Raw genomic sequence first — 27,771 nt, 5'->3', positions numbered from 1 at the left:
GTATTTTCAAATTCAGCAGCAAAAGCACCCCATTTCCGGTACCAAAATCTGTTCTAGTTTGCTAATGCTGCTGGAATGCAAAACACCAGAGATGGATTGGCTTTTATAAAAGGGGGTTTATTTGGTTACACAGTTACAGTCTTAAGGCCATAAAGTGTCCAAGGTTACACATCAGCAATTGGGTACCTTCACTGGAGGATGGCCAATGGTGTCCAGAAAACCTCTGTTAGCTAGGAAGGAACGTGGCTGGCATCTGATCCAAGTTCTGGTTTCAAAATGGCTTTCTCCCAGGACATTCCTCTCTAGGCTGCAGTTCCTCAAAAATGTCACTCTTAGTTGCACTTGGGGTATTTGTCCTCTCTTAGCTTCCCCGGAGCAAGAGTCTGCTTTCAACAGCCATCTTCAAAATATCTCTCATCTGCAGCTCCTGTGCTTTCTTCAAAGTGTCCCTCTTGGCTGTGGCTCCTCTTCAAAACATCACTCACAGCTGCACGGAGTTCCTTCTGCTAGTCAGCTCATTTATATGACTCCACTGATCAAGGCCCACCCTAAATGGGTGGGGCCACACCTCCATGAAAATATCCAATTAGAGTAACATCACCCACAGCTGAGTGGGGTGCATTCCAAAGAAACACTCAAAGAAATCTAATCAAAACTGATAACGTCTGCCCACACAAGATTACATCATAGATAATGGCGTTTGGGGGACACAATATATATTCAAACTGGCACAGGTAGTGTTCCCTCTTCTTCCATTTTTTGGAAGATTTTTAGTAGGATGGTATTAATTCTTGGAATGCTTTGTAAAATTCACCTGTGACGCCATCTGAACCTGGGATTTTCTTTGTGGGAAGATGTTTGATGACTGATTCAATCTCTTTACCTGTAATTGATTTGTTGAGGTCCAATATTTCTTCTTGAGTCAGTGTAGGTTGTTCATGTGTTAGTTGGAAATTGTCCATTTCATTTAAGTTGTCTAGTTTGTTGGCATACAGTTGTTAATATTATCCTCTTATGATTTTTTAAATTTCTTTGGGGTCCATGGTAATGACCCCCCTCTCATTTCTGAATTTGTTTATTTGCATCCTCTCACTCATTTTGTAGATAAAATGCAAACATTGCCTTTATTATTAATAACTACATTTGGTTCTGTAAACAAATTTGGCAAAAATTCTTAAGAATTTTTGTACATATTTATAAAAATTTCAAGAATATGATCCTTATCATTTCTGAAAAGTATAAATTGTCTAAAGACTGAAAGCTGGCAAATGTAGAAGTAGAAGGGGAAGAGAAAAACATTGACAACAGATCATTTGAATTTTCTTCTCTCCCAATATCTATAACATCATACATGCCACTGTTTTCAGTATAGCTTGTGAAGCCCAAAAATTCTGATTTTTCTTCACTAGTCTGAAATAAGTCCGGTAAAGACTGTACTGGTGAACTACAAATTCTGTTTTCTTCTTGTGTAGTAAGAAACTCATTTCTTTTCTTATTTGATTCCACATTTAGTTCCAGATTTTTTTATTTCTTCCAAATATTATTTTCACTTTTTTTTCAAAATGCAAATCCCATTTATTATTATTATTGGATTCAATAGACAGCGCTTAACTCAATCAACAATGAATTTCTATTTCTATTTTTTTATTTTTTTACTGAGATTGTTCACATACCATACAATTATCCAAAGATCCAAAGTGTACAATCAGTTGCCCCCAGCACCCTCATACAGCTGTGCATCCATCACCACACTTAATTTTTGTTCAATTTTTAGAGGCTTTTCATTACTCCAGACAAGAAATAAAGTGAAAGATGAAGAATAAAAAAAAAGAAAAGGAAGCTCGAATCCTCCCATATCCCTAACCAACCCCCCTCCATTGTTGACTCATAGTATTGGTATAGTACATTTGTTACTGTTTATGAAAGAACATTGAAATACTATTAACTGTAGTATATAGTTTGCAATAGGTATATATTTTTCCCTATATGCCTCTCTATTATTAACTTCTAATTGTATTGTCATACATTTGTTCTGGTTCATGGAAGAGATTTCTAATATTTGTACAGTTAATCACAGACATTGCCCACCATAGGATTCAGTTTTATACATGCCCATCTTTTGACCTCCAACTTTCCTTCTGGTTGCATATATAACTCTGAGCTTCCCCTTTCCACCTCATTCATGCACCATTCAGCACTTTTAGTTATTCTCACATCTTGCTACCAACACCTCTGTTCATTTCCAAATATTTAAGTTCATCTTAGTTGAAAATTCTGCTCAGACTAAGCAACCACTCCCTGTTCTTTAGCCTCATCCTATATCTTGGTACCTTTTATTTTATGTCTGTGAGTTTACATATTATAATTAGTTCCTATCTGTGAGACCCTGCAATATTTGTCCTTATGTGTCTGGCTTATTTCACTCAGTATATTGCCCTCAAGATTTTGTCATCAACCCATTTTTTTTAAAGATGGTTTTGTTCACATGCCATACATTCCATCCTAAGTAAAAAATTGATGGTACCCTGTATAGTCACATATTTATGTGTTCACCACCTTCACCACTATCTATTTAAGGGCATCTACATTTCTTGCACAAAGCAAGATGAAGAGTCAAAGAGGGTAGAGAGGCAAAAGAAAAAGAAAAAAGAAGGAGGAAAAAAAATTGACAGCTAGGAAGCAGCAAAAGGAAAGATAACCTTAAATCAAAGTAGACTTGGCAGGGCAAGATGGTGGATTGGTGAGGTGTATGTTTTAGTTACTCCTCCAGGGAAGTAGGTAGAAAGCCAGGAACTGCATGGACTGGACACTGCAGAGCAATCTGACTTTGGGCATACTTCATACAACATTCATGAAAATGTGGAACTGCTGAGATCAGTGAAATCTGTAAGTTTTTGCAGCCAGGGGACCCACACCCCTCCCTGCCAGGCTCAGTCCTGTGGGAGGAGGAGCCATCAGTGCTGGGAAGGAGAAGGGAGAACTGCAGTGGCAGCTCTCATCAGAAACTCATTCTACTGATACAAACTCCAACCATATATAGACTGAGAACAGACAGTAGAGAATCTGAGAACAGCCAGCCCAGCAGAGAGGAGATAGGCATAGCAAAAACAAAAAGACAAACTCAAAAATAAAAGCGGAGGATTTTTGGAGTTCTGGTGAACACAGAAAGGGGAATGGCAGAGCTCAGGCCCTGAGGCACATTTGCAAATCCCAAAGAAAAACTGATCCCTCTGCCCCCTGGATCTTCCCTTAATAGCCCTAATTGCTTTGTCTCTTTGCATTTCAATAACACATTAGATCTCTGAGGAGGGCCCTTCTATTTTTTTTTATTTTTTATTTTTTATTTTTCTAAAACAATTACTCTAAGAAGCCCAATACAGAAAGCCTCAAAGACTTGCAATTTGGGCAGGTCAAGACAAGAGCAGAACTAAGAGAGCTCTGAGACAAAAGGCAATAATCCAGTGGCTGAGAAAATTCACTAAACACCACAACTTCCCAAGAAAAGGGGGACATCCACTCACAGCCATCATCCTGGTGGACAGGAAACACTCCTGCCCATCACCGGCCCCATAGCCCAGAGCTGCCACAGACAACTGAGTGTGACAGAAGTGCTTCCAATAACATGCATACACCACAAAACTGGGTGTGAACATTAGCCTTCCCGGCACCCTCAGCTGGTTGTCCCAGAGTTGGGAAGGTGGAGCAGTGGGAATTAACAAGCCCCACTCAGACATCATTTCAGCAGACTGGGAGCCTCCCTACACAGACCAGCAGCTCAGAACTGCCCTGGGCGGATGGCACTCACCTGTGACATAGCACAGTCATCCTCAACAGAGGACCGGGGGTGCAAGGCCTGGAAGAGGGACCCACTCGCAAGTCTCAGGGGCCACACGCCAATACCAAGGACTTGTGGGTCAGTGGCAGAGACAAACTGTGGCAGGACTGAACTGAAGGATTAGACTATTGCAGCAGCTTTAAAACTCCAGGAACACCAGGGAGATTTGATTGTTAGAGTCGCCCCCCCTCCCTGACAGCCCAGACACATGCCCCTTATACAGGGCGGGCAACACCAACTACACACGCAAGCTTGGTACATCAATTGGACCCCACAAGACTTACTCCCCCACTCACCACAGAGGCAAAACGGGGGAGAACTGGCTTGAGGGGAACAGGTGGCTCGTGGACACCACCTGCTGATTAGTCAGAGAAAGTGTACTCCACAAAGGTGTACATCTGACAAATTAGAGATAAGGATTTTAATTGGTCTACAAATCCTAAAAGAACCCCATCAAGTTAAGCAAATGCCAAGAGGCCAAAAACAACAGAAAATCTTAAAGCATATGAAAAAACCAGAAGATATGGATAACCCAATCCCAACCACCCAAATCAAAAGATCAGAAGAGACACAGTACCTAGAGCAACTAATCAAAGAACTAAAGATGAATGATGAGACAATGGCACGGGATATAAAGGACATCAAGAAGCACATGGAACAGGATATAAGGACATCAAGAAGACCCTAGAAGAGCATAAAGAAGACATTGCAAGACTAAATAAAAAATAGATGATCTTATGGAAATTAAAGAAACTGTTGACCAAATTAAAAAGATTCTGGATACTCATAGTACAAGACTAGAGGAAGTTGAACAATGAATCAGTGACCTGGAAGATGACAGAATGGAAAATGAAAGCACAAAAGAAAGAATGGGGAAAAAAATTGAAAAAATTGAAATGGACCTCAGGGATTTGATAGATAATATAAAACGTCCAAATATAAGACTCATTGGTGTTCCAGAAGGAGAAGAAAAGGGTAAAGGTCTAGGAAGAGTATTCAAAGAAATTGTTGGGGAAAACTTCCCAAATCTTCTAAACACCATAAATACACAAGTCATAAATGCCCAGCAAACTCCAAATAGAATAAATCCAAATAAACCCATTCTGAGACATATTCTGATCACACTGTCAAATACAGAAGAGAAGGAGCAAGTTCCGAAAGCAGCAAGAGAAAAGCAATTCATCACATACAAAGGAAACAGCATAAGACTAAGTAGTGACTACTCAGCAGCCACCATGGAGGCAACAAGGCAGTGGCATGACATATTTAAAATTCTGAGTGAGAAAAATTTCCAACCAAGAATACTTTATCCAGCAAAAGCTCTCCTTCAAATTTGAGGGAGAGCTTAAATTTTTCACAGACAAACAAATGCTGAGAGAATTTGCTAACAAGAGACCTGCCCTACTGGAGATACTAAAGGGAGCCCTACTGACAGAGAAACAAAGAAAGGAGAGACATGGAGAAAGGTTCAGTACTAAAGAGATTCGGTACGGGTACCTTAAAGGATATTAATAGAGAGAGGGAAAAATACATACGAGAAACATAAATCAAAGGATAAGAAGGCTGATTCAAGAAATGCCTTCACGGTTATAACGTTGAATGTAAATGGATTAAACTCACCAATTAAAAGATATAGATTGACAGAGTGGATCAAAAAAAATGAACCATCAATATGCTGCATACAAGAGACTCACCTTAGACACAGGGACACAAAGAAATTGAAAGTGAAAGGATGGAAAAAAATATTTCATGCAAGCTACAGCCAAAAGAAAGCAGGTGTGGCAATATTAATCTCAGATAAAATAGACTTTAAATGCAGGGATGTTTTGAGAGACAAAGAAGGCCACTACATACTAATAAAAGGGGAAATTCAACAAGCAGAAATAACAATCGTAAATGTTTATGCACCCAATCAAGGTGCCACAAAATACATGAGAGAAACACTGGCAAAACTAAAGGAAGCAATTGATGTTTCCACAATAATTGTGGGAGACTTCAACACATCACTCTCTCCTATAGATAGATCAACCAGACAGAAGACCAATAAGGAAATTGAAAACCTAAACAATCTGATAAATGAATTGGATTTAAAAGACATATATAGAACATTACATCCCAAATCACCAGGATACACATACTTCTCTAGTGCTCAAAGTAGACTAAGGAGTCAGACAACACCACCAATGTCAAGTATCTCACATGCCTCCCCTATGCCCCCCCCCCCTTATCTGCATTTACCTTGGTATATCACCTTTGTTACTTTAAAGGGAGCTTAATACAATGATTCTGTTAGTTACAGTCTCTAGTTTATGTTGGTTGCATCCCTCCCCCAATGCCTCCCCATTTTTAACACCTTGCAAGGTTGACATTTGCTTGTTCTCCCTCATGAAAGAATGTATTTGTACATTTTATCACAATTGTTAAACACTCTAGATTTCACCAAGTTACACAGTCCCAGTCTTTATCTTTCCTCCTTTCTTCTGGTGTCTCACATGCTCCAAACCTTCCTCTCTCAGCCATAATCATAGTTATCTTTGTTCAGTGTACTTACATTGCCGTGCTACCATCTCTCAAAATTGTGTTCCAGAGTCACTCCTGTCTTTTTCTATCAGTCTGTAGGGATCTCTTTAGTATTTCCTGTAGGGCAGATGTCTTGTTCACAAAGTCTCTCATTGTCTGTTTGTTGGGAAATATTTTGAGCTCTCCCTCATATTTGAAGGACAGCTTTCCTGGATATAGGATTCTTGGTTAGCAGTTTTTCTCTTTCAGTATCTTAAATATATCACACCACTTCCTTCTTGCCTCCATGGTTTCTGCTAAGAGATCCACACATAGTCTTATTAAGCTTCCTTTGTATGTGAAGGATTGCTTTTCTCTTGCTGCTTTCAGGATTCTCTCTTTGTCTTTGATGTTTGAGAATCTGATTATTAAGTGTCTTGACATAGGCCTACTCAGATCTGTTCTGTTTGGAGCATGCTGCACTTCTTGGATCTGCAATTTTATGTCTTTCATAAGAGCTGGGAAATTTTCACTGATTATTTCCTCTATTATTGCTTCTTCCCCTTTTCCCTTCCCTTCTCCTTCTGGGACACCAATGATACGTACATTCTTGTATTTCCATTTGTCCTTAAGTTCCCAGAGACATTGCTCACATTTTTTCATTTTTTTCTCCATCTGCTCCTTTGCATGTAGGTTTTTAGGTGTTTTGTTCTCCAGTTTCTGAGTGTTTTCTTCTGCCTCTTGAGATCTGCTGTTGTATGTCTCCATTGTGTCTTTAATCTCTTGTTTTGTGCCTTTCATTTCCATAGATTCTGCTAGCTGTTTTTTTGAACTTTTGATTTCTGCCTTATGTATGCCCAGTGTTTTCATAAACACTGCCTTTATCTCTTTTTCCATATCTTCTGTAAACTTTCTGAATTGATTTAGCATTAGTTGTTTAAATTCCTGTATCTCACTTGAAGTGTAAGTTTGTTCCTTTGACTGGGCCATAACTTTGTTTTTCTTAGTGTAGGTTGTAGTTTTCTGTTGTCTAGTCATCTGACCTCCTAGACCACCCCAATCAGGTTTTCCCAGATGAGAACAGGCTCAGGTCACAGAAGGAGGAAATATTCAGTATCTGGTTTCCCTGATGGTTTTTCTTAGAAGACTGACACACCCTGTGCTTTTCTGCCCAGCAGTGTGACTGTCAGCCTGTCATAGGCTGGTGTAAGGGGGTGTAGCCCATGGCTCTCCTCCCCCAGGCTCTGGGGTCTGTTTCAGAATGTAAGACAGGTAGAAGAGCTGGGCCCCTCCCTTTCCTCTTGGGAAGCTAGGCCCCCTCCAGAGAGGTCATTTGCATATAAATATATTCTTTGTTTCTCTGATCCTGCTGGTTAGAGTGCTGTGATTTTAAAATGGCTGAGGCTTTACTGCAAAGCACTGCAGGCTGAAAACGGCTGAGGCTTCTCCACTGAGTTGCCCAGGTTGACTCAGAGTGAAAGGGACAGAAAGCTCCCAGATTTACCTGTCAGCCAGAGATAGCACCTGATCCTCTGGGCTCCCTGTCCTGAGACAGATATGTCCCCTAACTCTCCCAAGGTCAGTCATCATCAAAAGCCTCTGTCTGCTTTGTTGGGGATTCACTGTCTGTATTAAGCAGTTAACATTAAAACCTCAGTTGGAGCTTGGCTGAGAGAGTGCTGCTCTCTAGTGTCATGAGGCTTCCATGAGGGAGGGGCTCTCAGCTCTTGGCATGGGTCTGCAGTTTTTACTTACAGATTATACGCTGCAATCTCAGGCATTCCTCCCAATTCAGGTTGGTGTGTGATGAGTGGACAGTCATATTTGTCTCCCTGCAGTTGTTCCAGGTTTTTTGCTAGCTTTTTGGTCATTTATGAATTGTTCCAGGGGGACTAGCAGTATTTCACTCCTCTCTATGCTGCCATCTTCATTGTCTCATATTTTCACTTTTTGATGGATTTTACCAGAAGGTAATCTATCCACATTCTTGGTGTCACAATCATTTGGTTCAATGAGAGGGTTATGGGATAGAGTGTTTGCCTGAATTGTTAGGTGCTCTTGTGAACTATTTATTGCTGGGAGACCAAAATCACAACCAAATGTTGAATTAAGGTCTTTTTCCTTCAGATCCTTTGCTGGAAAAAACACGGTATCTGACTTTTGTTTCAGTTGAGATGCACTATTATTCCTATTGAAATTACAAAATTGTATAGATGCCTGTGGCCCACGTGGACAGTCATCCACCCTTAGTTCTTCTAAATCACTTTCATTTATAATGCATTTATGTTCAGAAACATCAAGAATGCATCCTTATTTATTTTTATGGGAAGGTAACTGCATAAAATTCTGGTTTATGTCATTTTCAGCTGGATTTAACATGGAATATTTGTTAGCCTTTTTCTCATCAAGTCTTCTCAGTTCACTTGAAGGGCAGGAGATAGATTCTGAAATAAATGTAAATTTTTGTCCAGGTTCCTGGGTTTCTTTACACAGGAAAGTTTGCTTGATCATCTGCCCAGCTTTATTTTCCCTGAAGACCTTCTGAGAAACATATTGCAGTTTGAGGTGTTCTCTTGATTTAGCCTTCTTTGCAGTAACAGGAGAAAGTGAGCTAACTGTATTTTATTCTTTCCTTTTTAGGCATGTCCCTTTCAATCCCTCACTTTTGACTTTGTCCATCTGGCTAAGGGTTTGTTAACCTGGTTGATCTCAAAGAATGAACTTTTTGTTTTATTGATTCTCTCCATTGATTTTTGTTCTCCAATTCATTTATTTCTGCTTTAATCTTTGTTATTTCTTTTCTTCTGTTGCTTTAAGATTAGTTTGCTGCTTTTTCTATAGTGTCTTCAATTATTCAGTTAGGTCTTTGGTTTTAGCTCTTTCTTCCTTTTTAGCGTAGGCATTGACAGCTGTAAATTTCCCTCTCAGCACTGCCTTCACTGCATCCCACAAGTTTTGATATATTGTTTTCACATTTTCATTTGCCTCCAGATACTTATCTATTTATCTTGTAGTTTCTTCTTTGACCCATTGACTGTTTAGGGGTGTGTTGTTTAACCTCCATATAATTGTAAAAATTCTGGTTCTTTGGTGATTATTGATTTCCAGCTTCATTCTGTTATGATCAGAGAAAGTGCTTTGAATAATTTCAAAACTTTTAAGATTATTAAGACCTGTTTTGTGCCCCAGCATGTGATCCATCCTAAAGAATGTTCCATGAGTACTTGAGAAGAATGCATACCCTGGTGTTTGGGGATGCAAAAATCTATATATGCCTCTTAGGTCTAATTCATTTATCATATTGTTTAGGTTCTCTATTTCCTCATTGATCCTTTGTCTGGTTGTTCTACCTATAGAAGATAGTGGTGTATTGAAGCCTCCCATTATTATTGTATAAACATCTATTGCCCCCTTCAATTTTGCCAGTGTTTGCCTCATGTACTTTGGAGCTCCTTGATTGAGTGCATAAACATTTATGATTTTTATTTCTTCTTGGTGAATTGTCCCTTTTATTAATATATAGTGTCCTCCCTTGTCTTTTATGACATCTTTGCATTTAAAGTCTATTTTGTCTGATATTAGTATAGCTACCCCTGCTTTTTTTGGTTACTACTTGCATGGAATATCTTTTACATCCTTTCACTTTCAACCTATTTGTATCCTTGGGTCTAAGATGAGTCTCTTGTAAACAGCACATAAATGGATCATATTTTTTAACCCATTCTGCCAATCTGTGTCTTTTAATTGGGGAATTTAATCCTTTAACATTCAAAGTTATTAATGTAAATTCAGTTCTTGATTCAACCATCTTATCCTTTGGTTTTTATTTGTTAGATCTATTTTTTCTCTTTCTTTTTATCCTTTAAGTTATTACCCTTACTAATATGCTTCAATTCTGTGCCCTCCTGCAGACCTCTCTCTCCTGTCTTTTTCTTTCAGCCAACAGAACTCTCTTTACTATTTCTTGCAAGACAGGTCTCTTGTTAACAAATTCTCTCAGCATTTGTTTATGTTTGAAAATTTTAAACTCTCCCTCACTTTTGAAGGACAGCTTTGCTGGCAATTTTTCTTTTTCAGACTCAAATATATCATACCACTGCCTTTTCACCTCCATGGTGCCTGTAGAGTAGTCAGCAATTAGACTTATTTGGCTCCCCTTGTATGTAGTGAATCATTTTTTCTCTTGCTGCCTTCAGAACTCTCTCCTTCTCTTCAGCATTTGACATCTGATTAGTATATGTCTTGGAGTGGGCCTATTGGATTTATTTTATTAGGAGTCTGTTGGGATTCTTTGATTCACATATTTATGTCTTTTTTAAGGGTTGGGAAGTTTTTCCCAAGTATCTCCTCAAATAATCTTCCTAGGCCTTTACACTTCTCCTTCTGGGACACCAATGATACTTATATTTGTGTGCTTCATGTTGTTCATCATTTCCCTGAGAGCCAATTCAAATTTTTACATCTTTTTCACTATTTGTTCTTTTGTGCATTTGAATTCAGTTGTGTGTCCTCTAGTTCACTTATTCTTTCTTCTGCTTCTTCAAATCTGCTGTTGTGTGTCTCTAACATGTTTTAAATTGCTTTACGGTATCTTTAATTTCCATTAGATCTGCTATTTTTCTATTTACTCTTTCAAATTCTTCTTTATGCTGGTCTAATGTCATCCTCATATCCTTTACATCTTTAGCCAACCCATTGAAGTTATTTAGGAGATTTGTTTGAACATCTTTGATTAGTTGTTCCAAATTATGTGTCTCCTCTGGCTTTTTAATTTGGTCAATCAGGTTGGCCCTATCTTCTTGAATCTTCATGTGCTTTGTGATTTTTTGTTGGTTTCTTGGCATTTGATTATCTTAAAAGATTATTTAGAAAGTTGATTTTCATCATTCACATAAGATTTTGTACTTCCCTGTGTTTGCATTGAAGGTCTCCTTCTGGGCTTGGTTTATCAGTAATTCCCAGTGAAACCAAGACTGGGGCCTCACACAGGAGTGTAACTCTTTTTGGAAGTCTGTTAAAGGCTGAGCAGAAACTCTGTGGGTAAACTCACTGCCCTCCCCCACCTACATGGGACATGCCTCTCAGTGGTGTAAATATCCCTGGCAATGTGGAACATAACTCCAGGGGATGAACCTGGCCCCAGCAGCATGGGATAGAGAAATCCTTCTTGGACCAAATTGAAGAAGAGCAATGATACAAAATAAAGTTTCAGGAGCTGAGAGATTTCAAATAGAGTCAAAAGGTGAATCTGGAGGTTATTCTTATGCATTATATAGATATTCCTTTTTAGTTTTTAGTGTATTCATGTAGCTAGAATGAAATACCTGAAACTGTTGAACTGTAATCCAGTAGACTTGATTCTTGAAGATGACTGTAAAACTATATAGCATGTTGTGCTTATGTAATTGTGAAATCCTTGTGAATGACACTCCCTTTATCCAGTGTATGGAGAGATGAGTAAGAAACTAAAGAATAAATAAATAAATAAATAAATAAATAATGGGGAATAAGGGTTATGGGATGTTTGGGGTGTTTTCTTTTATTGTTATTTTAATTTTTTTGGAGTAATGAAAATGTTCAAAAATTGATTCTGGTGATGAATACACAGCTATATGATGATGCCATGACCCCCTGATTGTACACTTTGGATGATTATCTGGTATATGAATATATATCAATAAAATTGCTTTTTCAAAAAGGCTGGGTAGAAAAACAATTTGCCAGGGTTCACTTTCCCTGTCTCCCTAGTAGATGGTTCTCTTAGGCCACCTCTTCCCCACAACCCAGCCTCTCCCCAATGTGGTAGCCCACTGGGTGGGAACCTGACCAGGCAACACTCCAGTCAAGGCCACAGGTCTCTGTACATGCTGGAAGCTACCAGCTCCAGGGGTGTGGAGTAGGCACTGTGCACCTTGGCCAAGACCCTGCTTGTGGGCACAATAGGTCTGGTGATTCCCAGGCTCCCTTGTGGAATGACCTGGGGCTCTAGGAATGAGAGGTTGAACTCCCAGAACCTGCAGTCAGCTCAGGTTTTTTGCCAGCCCACAAGACCCAGGCTTGCATGTACCCATGGGCCTCAGAGGTGGGGTAAGTGCTCCTGGTGTTGCAATGAAGCTCCCTTCCTCACTTCCACCTCTCTGCCCATGCATGCAGTTTGAATGCTCCAGGCCCCTTTGGAGAAAGGATGGAAGCAACAGAACCAAGAGTGTCTCTCTCACCAGACAATTTTCAGGTCAGCTCTGCTCTGCATCCCCCTCTCCTCCTGAGGGTAAGCCCCCCAGTCTCCCCCAAAAGTAGGCACCCACAGCAGCCTGCCTCAGGGATGGGGGTGGGCACTGGGCACCACAGCAAGGTCTCTGTGTATGGATAAAACACCACAGCAGGGTCTCTGCTGACTGTTGAACTGCAACCCAGTAGCCTTGATTCTTGAAGATGATTGTATAACTATATTGGTTACACTGTGTGATCATGTGATTGTGAAAACCTCATATCTCCCACTCTGTTCATCCAGTGTACGGATAGATAAGTAGAAAAATGGGGACAAAAAGTAAATGAATAATGGGGAAGGATAGGGGAATGGGATGTTTTGGGTCTTCTTTTCCACTTTAACTTTTATTCTTATTCTCTTTTGTGTGTGATAATGAAAATGTTGAAAAATTGATTGTGGTGATTAATGCACAACTATATGTCACTGTGAACAACTAGTTGTACACTGTGGATGACTGTATGGTTTGTGACTATATCTCAATAAAATTGAATTTTAAAAATGAGTCTGCTGGCTCCTGGGTTCCCATGCAGGAACTCCAGGCTGCAGGACTGAGAAGGATGATCTCCCCAGCTGGCAGCAAACCACTCCTCTGCTATCTGATCTGGCTAGTGCCTAGCAGCCAGCTCCAGGTGTGGTCATGCTTGAGCAACCTTATCCCAACATCCCAGTCATATTTTCTCCACTTTTTCATCCAGGTCCTCCCTATATAATGTAGAAGTTAACCATACCCTGGAATACTATCCCAGTCATTTGCTGCCTGTTCTTCAGTTGCTTTATGGCAGAGGAGTGAGCTCTGCCTATCCTATTCCAACATCTTCCTGGAAGTCTCTTGATAGGCTCTTTTTTTTTAATTTCAAACAATACACCCCAAAAGAGCTGGATTTCAAACCAGATACCCCTTTCCCTCCGAGTCATGTGTTTTAACATGCAAAAAATTCCAAGTCTCCACCGCTAGATGGTGATAGTCAGCATGAGCCAATTCTGTTACTCTTGAAGCAGGGAAGCCAGCTAGAGTGCCTTGGAGGTTCCTTCCACCAAGCTCTGGGCTCTCCTCTCTTGCAGTAACCTGTTCCTGACCTTGTGACCCTGAGCTTATTGCTTGACTCCACCTTGACCTGATGAAGATGTGCAAACTGGCCACACTCCTCTGTGCATACCCTGTGCTTAGCCACTAGAGCAGAGACCAGAACCTGGGAGGGAAGAGAAGCCACCTCTGGCACTCTGGAGGCAATTTAGATGCTGTGAAATTAAACCTGTTCTAAGTGCACTTGTTTGAATTAGTTGTATTGTAATATTATTCATTGAATGTTGTAATTAGGTATTTATGAATATATTGTAATTTCTGACAACATCCAAAAAATAAAATCTTCCTAAATCACATTAAGAGGAAAATATTTTTATACCATAATAAAATGTGGGCAGAAAAAGCTCAGAACCACTGTGGATTCACAAGTCTGACAGGAAGTCAGAGAGTCAAATATAGCTCAGCCAGGTTTTGAGAGGAGTATTAAGGGACAAGATCTGAGAAGGACATCAGACTCCCCATGATTACACAAAGCCCCATTCCAAAAGACCCCCAGATTGAAGCTAGAAGACTCAGTAAGGGTGAAATGAAAGCAGCCCCCAGCACAGTCACCTTCAATTCCTGAGGTATGTCTGCTGGTTCCCCTAACCCTGGTGCTTGGCTCTCAGGTACTTGTTGGAGGTACTCCTGGAAAGCAATTTAAAAGAGAAATACACTAAAGGGCAAATAACAGAGCTATTCTTCAGGCTGGGTCCATCACTCACATCCTTTCTTCCCAAAGCCCTCAAGAAAACATGCTACTTATGGCTCCTGTCTGGGTGTTGCAGTCAAAAGCCAGATGGCAACAGAACTTTCTACTTACTGTGGGACCCTTGACAGTCACTTCCACTCTCAAAGTAATGCTATTCCTCAAAGGAGCCTAGCAATGCCAAAATGCTAAAATTCTGAGTTAATTTTCCCTATTACCCATATTTGAGTCATTGCTGTCTACTACAGAGTCCTTCCCACAAATCCATCAAGAGCAGTTACAGATCTGACTTTCCTTCCTAGCACTGTCTGAAGTTTCACTCACAAACTCAATTTACTGGATTAATTTTCCCCTGACATTGTCTCTTAAAAGCAACCTGTTAAACCCTAACCAGAGACTTCTGGAAGATGGCAGTTAGGAGAGACAGGGCAAAAAAACACATCCATGAAAAATACTAGATAAAAGCCAGAAAGGGACACAGAACACCAGTTCCAGTGATGCACCACCTGAACAAGGTTTGCTAAATCCACAGGGACCATGCACTTGGTGAAACCTGGAATCTGCATTCTGAAATGAGTGAGTAAGCCTGCTGAATATCCAGCAGCCATGCTGCAGTGTGGGGAAACCATGGGTTGGTGTTTAGATTCAGATTAGGTCTTCTTTAACAAACCCAAAAGCAGCTGCAGATATGGTAGTGGGAACTGCTCATTGAAGCGCAGCAGGAATGGCATCTCCACAACCTGTGGTTAGGCCTCAATATCTGGCATGGATGATAGCCTTTCATGCATGCACTGCTAATTGTCTCTGAGTGAGGAAGACAGATGTTAGCCAAAAGGAGAAAAAACCACACCCCTTACAGTGATCTTCCTGGTGGACTGGGAAGCCTCCTGCCTGGCACAGAGCCAGAGCTCAGAGCCATGCCAAAAAAAATCCAGTGTGACAGGAAGTGTTTCCAGCAACATGCACACATGCCAAAATATTGGACATGGACAATAGCCTTCTGTGAACCCACAGCTAATTGTCCCAAAGCTAAGAAGGCAGAACTGTGCAAAAAGGGGGAAATTAACATCCTTTCAGCAGGGGGGAATGACCCTACACGGCATGGCTGCCCAGAACTTCCCTTGAGGGACAGCACACACTTGTGATGTAGCACAGCCTTCCCTCAGCAGAGGCCTAGGAGGGCACAGCTTGGAAGAGGGACCCACTTGGAAATGCCAGGGACCATACACCAATACCAAGGACTTGTGGGTCAGTGGCAGATACAATCTGTACTGTAACTGAACTGAAGGTTTAGACACTTGCAACAGCCTTAAATCTCCAGGAACACCTGGGAGGCTTGATTATTAAAGCTGCTCTCCCTCCCTAACTGCTCAGAGACACACCCCCACATTCAGGGCAGACATCACCAAATTCACACAAAAACCTGGTGCACCAATTGGACCCTGACAAGAATCAGACACACACACATGACAAAGACAAAGTTGGAGAGAACTGGCTTGAGGGGAATACGTGGCTTGTGACCACCACCTGCTGGTTAGTTAGAGAAAGTGTACTCCACCAAGCTGTAGATCTGACAAATTAGAGATTAGTCTTTGAATTAGCATGCATACCTTAAAGAACCCTATCAAGTTAAGCAAATGCCAAGAGGACAAAAACAACAGAAAATTTTAGAGCATATGAAAAAAAACAGGCGATATGGATAACCCAAACCCAAACACCCAAATCAAAAGATCAGAGGAGATGCAGTACTTGGAGCAGTTAATCAAAGAACTAAAGACAAACAATGAGAGCATGGCATAGGATACAAAAGACATGAAGAAGACCCTAGAAGAGAATGAAGAAGAAATTTCAAGAGTAAATAAAAAAATAGGTGATCTTATGGAAATAAAAGAAACTGTCAACCAAATTAAAAAGAATCTGGATACTCATAGTACAAGATTAGAGGAAGCAGAACAATGAATCAGTGACCTGGAGGATGACAAAATGGAAAATGATAGAACAAAAGAAAGAATGGGGAAAAATTGAAAAAATCAAAATGGACCTCAGGGATATGATACATAATATAAAATGTCCAAATATAAGACTCATTGGTGTTCCAGAAGGGGTAGAGAAGGGTAAAGGTCTAGAAAGAGTATTCAAAGAAATTGTTGGGGAAAACTTCCCAAACCTTCTAAACAACATAAGTACACAAAGCATAAATGCCCAGCAAACTCCTAATAGAATAAATACAAATAAACCCAATCCAAGACATATTCTGAACAGACTGTCAAATACTTAAGAGAAGGAGCAAGTTCTGAAAGCAGCAAGAGAAAAGCAATTCACCACATATGAAGGAAACAACATAAGACTAAGTAGTGACTACTCAGCGACCACCATGGAGGTAAGAAAGCAATGGCATGACATATTTAAAATTTTGAGACAGAAAAATTGCCAACCAAGATTTCTTTATCCAGCAAAGCTCTCCTTCAAATTTGAGGGAGAGCTTAAATTTTTCACAGACAAATGCTGAGAGAATTTTCTAAAAAGAGACCTGCCCTACTTGAGATACTAAATAGAGCCCTACTGACAGAGAAACAAAGAAAGGAGAGAGAGAGATGGAGAAAGGTTCAGTACTAAAGAGAGTCAGTATTGGTTCATTGAAGGACAATAAGAGAGAGAGGAAAAAATATACCTGACAAACATAAACCAAAGGAGAGGATGGCTGATTCAAGAAATGCCTTCAGAGTAATAATGTTGAATGTAAATGGATTAAACTCCACAATTAAAACATAAAGATTGGCAGAATGGATAAAAAAAATATTAACCATCAACACGTTGCATACAAGAGACTCACCTTAGACGCAGGGACACAAAGAAATTGAAACTGTAAGGATGGAAAAAATATTTCATGCAAGCTATGGCCAAAAGAAAGGAGGAGTATCAACATTAATCTCAGATAAAATAGACTTTAAATGCAGGGATGTTATGAGAAACAAAGAAGGCCACTACATACTAATAAAAGGGGCAATTCAACAAGAAGAAAACAACAATCATAAATGTTTATGCACCCAATCAAGGTGCCACAAAACACATGAGACAAGCACTGGTAAAAATAAAGGAAGCAATAGATGTTTCCACAATAATTGTGGAAGACTTCAACATGTCAGTCTCTCCTATAGATAGATCAACCAGACAGAGGACCAATAAGGAAATTGAAAACCTAAACAATATGTTAAATGAATTTGATTTAACAGACATATACAGAACATTACATCCCAAATCACCAGGATACACATTTTTCTCTAGTGCTCACAGAACTTTCTCCAGAATAGACCATATTCTGGAAAATAAAACAAGCCTCAGTAAATTTTAAAAAGAAATTGAAATTATTCAAAGCACATTCTCTGACCACAGTGGGATACAATTAGAAGTCAATAACCATCAGAGACTTAGAAAATTCACAAATACCTGGAGGTAAAACAACACACTCCTAAATAGTCAGTGGGTTAAAGAAGAGATAGTAAGAGAAATTGCTAAATATATAGAAATGAATGAAAATGAGAAGACAACATATCAAAACCCATGGGATGCAGGAAAAGCAGTACTGAGGGGGAAGTTTATATCATAAATGCATACATCAAAATGGAAGAAAGAGCTAAAATCACAGAACCAATGGAGCAACTGAAGAAGATAGAAAATGAACAGCAAACTAATCCTAAACCAAGTAGAAGAAAAGAAATGACAAGGATTAAAGCAGAAATAAATGACATAGAGAACAAGAAAAACAATAGAGAGAATAAATACCACCAAAATTTGTTCTTTGAGAAGATCAACAAGATTGACAAGGCACTAGCTAGACTGACAAAATCAAAAAGAGAGAAGACCCATATAAACAAAACAATGAAAGAGAAAGGTGACATTACTGAGGATCCTGAAGAAATTAAAAAAAATTATAAGAGGAGCAACTGTATGCCAACAAACTGGACAATGCAGAGGAAATGGACAATTTCCTGGAAACATATGAACAATCTAGAATGACCAGAGAAGAAATGGAAGACCTCCACAAACCAACCACAAGCAAAGAGATACAATCAGTCATCAAAAAACTTCTGACAAATAAATGCCCAGGGCCTGATGACTTCACAGGGGAATTCTACCAAACTTTCCAAAAAGAACTGACACCAATCTTAAGTAAACTCTTTCAAAGCATTGAAGAAAATGGAACACTACATAAAATATTTTATGAAGCTAACATCAATCTAATACCAAAACCAGGCAAAGATGACACAAAAAGGGAAACTACAGGCTAATCTCCTTAATGAATATAGATGCAAAAATTCTCAAAAAAATACTTGCAAATTGAATCCAAAGACACATTTAAAAAATCATACAGCATGATCAAGTGGGGTTCATTCCAGGCATGCAAGGATGGTTCAACATAAGAAAATCAATGTATTAAAACACATTAAAAAATCAAAAGAAAAAAATCAAATGATCATCTCAACAGATGCTGAAAAAGCATTCAACAAAATCCAACATCCCTTTTTGATAAAAAATACTTCAAAAGGTAGGAATTTAAAGAAACTTCCTCAATATGATAAAGAGCATATATGAAAAACCCACAGCCAGCATAGTACTCAATGGTGAGAGCCTGAAAGCCTTCCCTCTAAGATCAGGAATGAGACAAGGATGCCCGCTATCACCACTGTTATTCAACACTATGCTGGAAGAGCTAGCCAGGGCAATCTGGTAAGACAAAGAAATAAAAGGCATACAAATTGGAAAGGAAGAAGTAAAACTGTCATTCTTTGCAGATGATATGACCTTATATCTAGAAAACCCTGAGAAATCGATGATACACCTACTGGAGCTAATAAATTTAGCAAAGAAGTGGGATACAAGATTAATGCACATAAATCAGTAATGTTTCTATATGCTAGAAATGAACAAAGTGAAGTGACACTCAGGAAAAATATACCATTTTCAACAGCAACTAGAAAAATCAAGTGCCTAGGAATAAACTTAACCAAAGAAGTAAAAGACCTATACAAAGAAAACTACATAGCTCTACTAAAAGAAATAGAAAGGACCTTAAAAGATGGAAAAATATTCCATGTTCATGGATAGGAATGCTAAATGTCATTAAGAGGTCAATTTTACCCAAACTCATCTATAGATTCAATGCAATCTCAATCAAAATTCCAACAACCTAATTTGCAGACTTGGAAAAGCTAGTTGTCAAATTTATTTGGAAATGGAAGATGCCTTCAATTGCTAAAAACACTCTAAAAAAGAAAAACGAAGTGGGAGGACTTAAATTCCCTGACTTTGAAGCTTATTATAAAGCCACAGTAGTCAAAACAGCATGGTACTGGCACAAAGATAGGTATATCGATCAATGGAATAGAATTGAGAATTCAGAGATAGACCCCCAGATCTACGGCTGACTGATCTTTGAACTGGGACATAACAGTCTTTTCAACAAATGGCGCTGGGAGAGTTGGATATCCATATCCAAAAGAATGAAAGAGGACTCCTACCACACAGACTACATGAAAATTAACTCAAAGTGGATCAAAGACTTCAATATAAGAGACAGTACCATAAAACTCCTAGAAGATAATGTCGGGAAACATCTTCAAAACCTTGTATTAGGAGGTCACTTCCTAGACCTTACACCCAAGGCACAAGCAACAAAGGAAAAAATAGACACATGGGAACTCCTCAAGCTTAGAAGCTTCTGTACTTCAAAGGAATTTGTCAAAAAGGTGAAGAGGCAGCCAAATCAAAGGAAAAAAAATTTTGGAATCCATGTATCTGACAAAAGACTGATATCTTGCCTATATAAAGAAATCCTACAACTCAATGACAATAGTACAGACAGCCCAATTATGAAATGGGCAAAAGATATGAAAAGACAGTTCTCTGAAGAGTAAATACAAATGGCCAAGAAACACATGAAAAAAGGTTCAGCTTCACTAGCTATTAAAGAGTTGCAAATTAAGACCACAATGAGATACCATCTCACACCAATTAGAATGGCTGTCATTAAACAAATAGGAAACTACAAATGCTGGAGAGGATGTGGAGAAATTTGAAGTCTTATTCATTGTTGGTGGGACTGTATAATGGTTCAGCCACTCTGGAAAACAGTCTGGCAGTTCCTTTGGAAACTAGATATAGAGTTACCCTTCGATCCAGCAATTGCAGTTCTCAGTATATAACTGGAAGATCTGAAAGCAGTGACATGAAGAGATATCTGCATGCCAGTGTTCATAGCAGCATTGTTCACAATTGCCAAGAGACGGAAACAGCCCAAAAGTCCTTCAACAGATGAGTGGATAAATAAAATGTGGTATATTCACACAATGGAATACTACACAGTAGTAAGAAGGAATGATGTCATGAAACATATGACAACTTGGATGAACCTTGAAGACATAATGCTGAGTGAAATAAGCCAGGCACAAAAAGAGAAATATTATATGCTACCACTAATGTGAACATTGCTGGGGGCGAATGCAGGGGTGTTGGGCTTCCCCATCTCGATGGTTGCTAATGTGCTCACAGACATTGGGGACTGGTGGTTTGATGGACTGAGCCCTCTATCATGGGACTTGTCCTTGGGAAGACTGTTACTGCAAAGGAGAGGCTAGGCCTGCTTACAATTGTGCCTAAGTTTCTCCTCCTGAATGCCTCTTTGTTGCTCAGATGTGGCCCTCTCTCTCTAGCTAAGCCAACTTGGCAGATGAAATCACTGCCCTCCCTCCTACGTGGGATCTGACACACAGGGGTGTAAATACCCCAGCAATGTGGAATATGACTCCTGTGGAGGAATCTGGACCTGGCATCATGGGATGGAGAACATCTTTTTGACCAAAAGAGGGATGTGAAATGAAATGAAATGAGTTGCATTGGCTGAGAGATTACAAAAGGAGCTGAGGGGTCACTCTGGTGGGCACTCTTATGCACAATATAGATAACCCTTTTTAGGTTCTAATGAATTGGGATAGCTAGCAGTAAATACCTGAAACTATGAAACTACAACCCAGAACCCTTGAATCTTGAAGACAATTGCATAAAAATGTAGCTTATGAGGGGTGACAATGTGATTGGGAAAGCCATATGGACCACACTCCCCTTTGTCCAGTGTATGGATGGATGAGTAGAAAAACAGGGGCAAAAAAAAAGCACCCAGTGCTCTTTTTAATTTTAATTGTTCTTTTCCACTTTAATTTTTATTATTATTTTTGAGTGGGTGGTAATGAAAACATTCAAAAATTAATTATGGTGTTGGATTAATTATGCTGGTACTGTGAACAATTGAATGTATGCTTTGTATGACTGCATGGTATGTGAATATATCTCAATAAAATTGAATTATTAATTTAAAATAAAACCCTAACCAGAAGTAGCCAAACAACAAGAGGCACCCAGAGCTTTGTTTTGAAGTTTGTAATTGACTGCTACACACCTCAGTTTGGCTTTATCAAGTCCTGGTAGCCTTATGGTTTGTGCCTTTTACATGATAATTACACAGGGCAAAACTCCAACAGTCAGATTTGGGTTGACTTTTATTGTCTATCAGGACTTAGATTATAAAATGCTTGTCTGCATCACTAGCTGCTCCACCTGCCAGCCTGTGTGAGCAACTTCTGTAGGAGAGTCTAAATTTAACCCAAGAAGGGAAAAAGCCCTACGTCCTATTGCTATTCCCACTGTATCTTTTAAAAACAACACCTAACGGTCCCTATATACTCCACACATGACAGTCCTTGTGCTGGAGACTGGATCCTCTGCTAGTGAGAATAGCTTGCTTTGCAAAAGGCTTTATTTCCACCACAAAAGAAAGCTGGCTTCTAGAAATAGATGTGGAATCAAAGAATGTTCCAGGGAGCTGTTTTGGGGACTAACCACAAACGTTTTCTTCTCTAAGTCTTATGAATCCATTCTTTGCATGACTGCACATGTATCTCAGAAATTTAAAAATATTTCTAGAACTTCACAACTGTGAGTTCTTCTATCACTTCCTGAAGCACTTACACATCAGTCAGCAAGCCTCCTACCACCAAATGGGACACCTTTACAAAATCAAGAGACTGGGCACTTTCAGAAGTTTGGAGGGTCATACAGAGCTTGTACATGTGATCAAGCACTTGTGTGAGGAAAATCCTGCTGCTGTTGATCTCCATTAAGGTCAAGTTATCCAGCTTGGCATTTTCCTCCTGCTGCCTCCACAAGTCTGGAGCTTGGCTATGTGAGTGTCCCACATATCCTTGACTGGATCTCATCTGCTTCTGGAATGTTGTCTGAAGCATGATTAGCAAGAGTTTGGTCAGCTCCATGTATAAGGGCTGGGCACTGGGGTAAAAGTTTCCTCCCTTTGTTCATGGTCCCAATTCTCCTCCAGCTTCTCTACATCCATCCAGTCAGCAGGTATTAACTGACACTTCTGTCTTTGTTCCAGGTTAATTGCCAAGCAAAGAGGCACTTCCACTGGTAAACCAGAGTTAAAAGGCCCCAAATCCCACCCGATAAGATAGGTCTTGTCCAGGCTGAAGTTAGGGATGATGGTGATCAGCTCCTTCTCAGCTAGAAACTCTACCTTGGCTGCCTCCATAGTGGTGAGCATGGCCAGTGGTGACTTGCAGCCTCTACCTGTTGGCAGGTTTTATATGAATGATTAATCTCTTTACTTGTAATTGGTTTGTTGAGATCTTTCATTTCTTCTAGACTCTAGATTCAGTGTCAGTCATTCTTGTGTTTCTAGGACTGTGTATACTTTATCTAAGTTGTCTAATTTGTTGGCATACAGTTGTTCATGGTATCCTCTTATGATCTTCTTTATTTGTGTGGGGTCAGTAGTAATGTTCCCCTTCTCATTTCTGATTTAATTTATTTGTGTCTTCTTTCTTTTTTTCTTTGTCAGTCTAGGTAAGTATTTGTCAATTTTATTGATCTTTTCAGAGAACCAACTTTTGGTTTTGTTAATGCTCTGTACTGTTTCTTATTCTCACTTTCATTTATTTCTGCTCTAATTTTTGCTATTTCTTTCCTTTTGCTTGATTTGGAACTAGTTAGCTGTTCTTTTTCTTGTTCCTCCAAGTGTACAGTTAGGTCATTGATTTTAGGTCTTTCTTCTTTTTTAATGTAAGCATTTAGGGCTATAAACTTCCCTCTCAGCACTGCCTTCACTGCATCCCAAAAGTTTTGATATGTTGTGTTCACATTTCCATTTGTCTTGAGATATTTACTAACATCTTTTGAAATTTCTTCTTTGACCCACTGATTGTTTAAGAGTGTGTTGTCTAACTTTCATATATTTGTGAATTTTCCAGTCCTCCACCTATTATTGATTTCCAGCTACATTCCATTATGATCAGAGAAAGTGCTTTGTATTATTTCAATCTTTTTAAATTTATTAAGACCTATTTTCTGACCCAACATGTGGTCTATCTTTGAGAATGATCCATGAGCACTTGAGAAGAATGTATATCCTGCTGTTTGGGGGTGCAATGTTCTGTATATGTCTGTTAGGTATAGTTAATCTTTCTTATCATTCAGCTTCTCTGTTCCCTTATTGATCTTAAATGTTGTATCAATTGACAAGAGTGGTATATTGAACTCGCCAACTATTGTTGGAGAGGTGTCTATTTCTCCCCTCAGTTTTTCTAATGTTTGCCTCATGTATTTGGGGTCACCATGGTTCAATACTTAAACATTTATGATTGTTATTTCTTCTTCATTAATTCACACTTTTATTGAGATATGGAATCCTTCTTTGTGCTTTTAACAGCTTTTGACCTGAAGTCTATATTTTCCAAAATTAGTATAGCTACCTCAGCTCCTTTTGGTTACTATTTGCATGAGCTATCTTTTTCCAACCTTTCACAGTCAACCTATTTTTGCCTTTGGGTGTAAGGCGAGTCTCTAGTAAACAAAATATAGTTGAATCATGCTTTTTCATCCATTCTGCCAAACTGTCTCTTGATTGGAGAGTTTAATCCATTAACATTCAATATTACTATTGTAAAGTCAGTAATTTTAAGCCACTTTGCCCTTTGGTTTTACATGCTTTATCTTTTTTGCATCCCTCTGTTCCTTTATTGCAACCTCTCTTTCTTTGTAGTTTATCTTTTGTGATATATCTGACTGGTCCCTTTCTCATTTATATTTCTGTATAGTTTGTAAATACTTTCTTTGTGGTTACCCTGGAGTTTGTATTATGCAATGTATGTCTATCTCTAACCTACTAATTTGCAAAGATACCAACTTATCTTCAATAACATTCATTGCCTGCTCTCATATCCCTCTATTTCCCCTCTTTATGCTGTTTTTCTCCCACTTTCCTACTTTATATTTTGCATATCCATTATCCAGAAATGTGACTTTTAATTGTTCAATTGTATTCTGACACAGGTAGGAATTAAAGAGTTGAGTTGTATATTAAGGATACAGTACTCTTGGGCTTTGCATTTACCCTTTTAGTTACCTTAGTGAAGATCTTCACTTCTTCACACTACTGCAATCAACTCTCTCCTGAATTTTCCCTTCAACCTGCAGAACTCCCTTTAGTAAATCATGTAGGGCTGGTCTTTTGTTGACAAACTCAGCTTCTGTTTATCTGTGAATATTTTAAACTCTCCCTCATTTTTGAAGGACAGCTTTTCTGGATAAAGAATTCTTGGCTGGCAATTTTTCTCTTCAGTACCTTAACTACATCTTACCACTGCCTTCCCACCTCCATGGTTTCTGATGAGAAATAAGCACTTAGACATATTGAGGATCTCTTGTATTGACAAATTGCTTTTCTCCTGCTGCTTTCAGAATTCTCTGTCTTTGGCATTTGACATTCTGATGAGTATGTATCTCAGAGTAGATCTATTAGGGTTTATTCTGTTTGGAGTACATTGTGCTTCTTGGACATGTATATCTGTGTCTTTCATAAGAGTTGGGAAATTTTCAGCCATTACTTCTTCAAATATTCTTTCTGCCTCTTTTCCCTTCTGTTCTTCTTCTGGGACATGCATGATGTATATGTTTGCATGCTTCATGCTGTTACTCAAGTCCCTGCAACACTGCTCAATTTTTTGTATCCTTTTCTCTATCAGTTCTTCTCACTGTATGATTTTGATTGTCTTATCTTCTAGTTCACTCTCTCTTCTGCCCATTCAAATCTGCTGTTGTATGCCTATGATGTATTTTTAATCTCCATTATTGTGCTTTTTATATCCATAATTTCTGTTATTTTTCTTTTTAAACTTTCAAATCTTCTTTATGCTCACATATTATCTTCTTACTCTCCTGTATCTCTTTATGCATAGTTCCTTCATCTCCTTGAATTGATTTAGTTAAGAGATTTGCTTGAAATTCTCAGATTAGTTGTTCCAAATTCTGTATCTCCTCTGAAGTTTTAATTTGTTTCCTTTATTGAGCCATGTCTTCTTGTTTCTTAGTATGGCCAGATGTCTGGGCATCTGATTATTTTGATGCATTAATTCTGAAGGTCAGTTTTCCCTTATGTCTAGGGTTTTATTGTAGATTTGCTTTATGTTAAGGCTTTTCTTTGATGCTTGGTTCAACTTATACTGGATCTTTAGAGTAGCCCATGTTTAACTGTTCAGGTTTTCTCAGCTCTTCTGCACCTGATTCTAGCCCTGGATATGCAGTACAACTTTTAAGATTGCCCTTTTGTGTGAAATTGTTTCACCTCGAGGAGAAAGCTTCTATTCTTCTGTTCCTTCACTAGGAAAACCTGATCTGTTCTGTTTGTTTTTGTACAGAATTTCATCCCAGCCCCTATGATTTGTTTAACTTGTCTCCCTCACTCTGTGCCCACTTTTCATTATACTTTTAAGTTCTGGGACATGTCCTGTCTTACAGCAGTTTAGTTTTCTCAGTTTTTATTTCCATGAAGTTTTTCTTACAGCAGTTTAGTTTTCTCAGTTTTTATTTCCATGAAGTTTTTCTGCCTCTGGTTTCTTCCCCATTAAAGAATCCTGCCTCAGGGAGCCAGGTGGGGTCAATCCAAATAGGCCATTTTGCATTTAGGTGGTCCAGCAGAGATTGGAATGAGTGTGTGCACCTCTTGCCAACATTTTTGCCATGATCTTCCACCCCCCCCCCAGAGGGCATTTTTGTATGTATGACTCCTCAGCTGCTTGTGTTCCACCCTGGGTCTCTGCAGACCTATGTCTCCATGCCTGGATATGTATGGGGTTCTAACTCACTGCTGTGAGTGACTTTATAGTCTGCCTCTGTGACAGGAGGGACACAGGCTGTGCTGCTTCTGTGAAATTCCTAAGTTGCATGGAATGGAGTAAGGGGTAGGCATCCAAACTGGTGGATCCAGGATGAAAATCTCCTACCTGACTGTGGAGATTTTTTTTTCTTTTCCTTTGATTCAACATTTGTCAAGTCTTTCTCCAATCTCTACCATCATCCAGAGTTCCAAGCAAGTGGGATTTGTCCTTTTATTAGTTGATTCTGAGGGAAGACTTTTCCAGGGGATGTCTTATGTCACCATGTTGATCAGCTATTTTTTAATTAAGGTATGTACATTGATTTTTAGACATAATGCCATTGCACACTTAAAGTACAGGGCAGTGTAAACATAACCTTTTTCTTCTTACCTGGGGAAGTCCTGATATTCTCACAAGCATTGGAAAATACCAATTTAGAAGGCTGAGCCCTCAGTCTTGGAGCTTGCCCTCATAAAGCTTGTTACTGCAAAGGAGAGGCTAAGCCTACTTATAATTATGCCTATGAGTCATCCCCAAAGAACCTCTTTTGTTGCTCAGATGTGACCTCTCTCTCTAAGCCAACTCTATAGGCAAACTCACTGCCCTCCCCACTATGTGGGACATGACTCCTAGGGGTGCAAATCTCCCTGGTAATGTGGGACATGACTCATGGGGATGAGCTTGGCCCTGCCATCATAGGATTGAGAAAGCCTTCTTGGTTCAAAAGAGGAAAGAGAAATGAAACATGTGTGACTGGGTGATTGTGAAAACCTTGTGGCTCACACTCCCTTTATCCAGTGTATGGACAGATGAGTAGAAAAATGAGGACAAAAATTTAATTAGTAATAGGGAAGTATAAGAGGGTATGGGATGTTTTAGGTGTTCTTTTTTACTTTAATTTTTGTTCTTATTCTTTTTTGTGTGTGACAATGAAAATGTTCAAAAATCGATTGTGGTGATGAATGAACAACTATATAATGGCACTGTGAACAATTGGTTGTACTCTGGAGGATTATATGGTTTGTGAATATATCTCAATAAAATTGAATTTAAAAATTAAAAACCTGTTATGTACCACAGGAAAGACTGTTTTTCAATGCAATCTTGTGGGGGCAGACTTATTATAGGTGGGATCTTTTGATTAGGTTGTTTCCATGGAAATGTGACCCACCCAAC

At 39.1% G+C, this 27,771-nt stretch overlaps 2 pseudogenes; both read right to left on the bottom strand.

Annotated features, from left to right (window-relative positions):
* Positions 1-1,194: 1,194 nt before the first annotated feature.
* On the bottom strand, positions 1,195-12,483 carry LOC119522379 (annotated as a pseudogene).
* Positions 12,484-22,392: 9,909 nt separating this feature from the next.
* On the bottom strand, positions 22,393-22,973 carry LOC119522378 (annotated as a pseudogene).
* Between the last annotated feature and the right edge of the window lie 4,798 nt (positions 22,974-27,771).

This window comes from Choloepus didactylus, chromosome X (assembly GCF_015220235.1).
Source record: "Choloepus didactylus isolate mChoDid1 chromosome X, mChoDid1.pri, whole genome shotgun sequence".
In the NCBI taxonomy this organism is placed as follows: Eukaryota; Metazoa; Chordata; class Mammalia; order Pilosa; family Megalonychidae; genus Choloepus; species Choloepus didactylus.
This window is presented reverse-complemented; position numbering and strand designations above follow the sequence as displayed.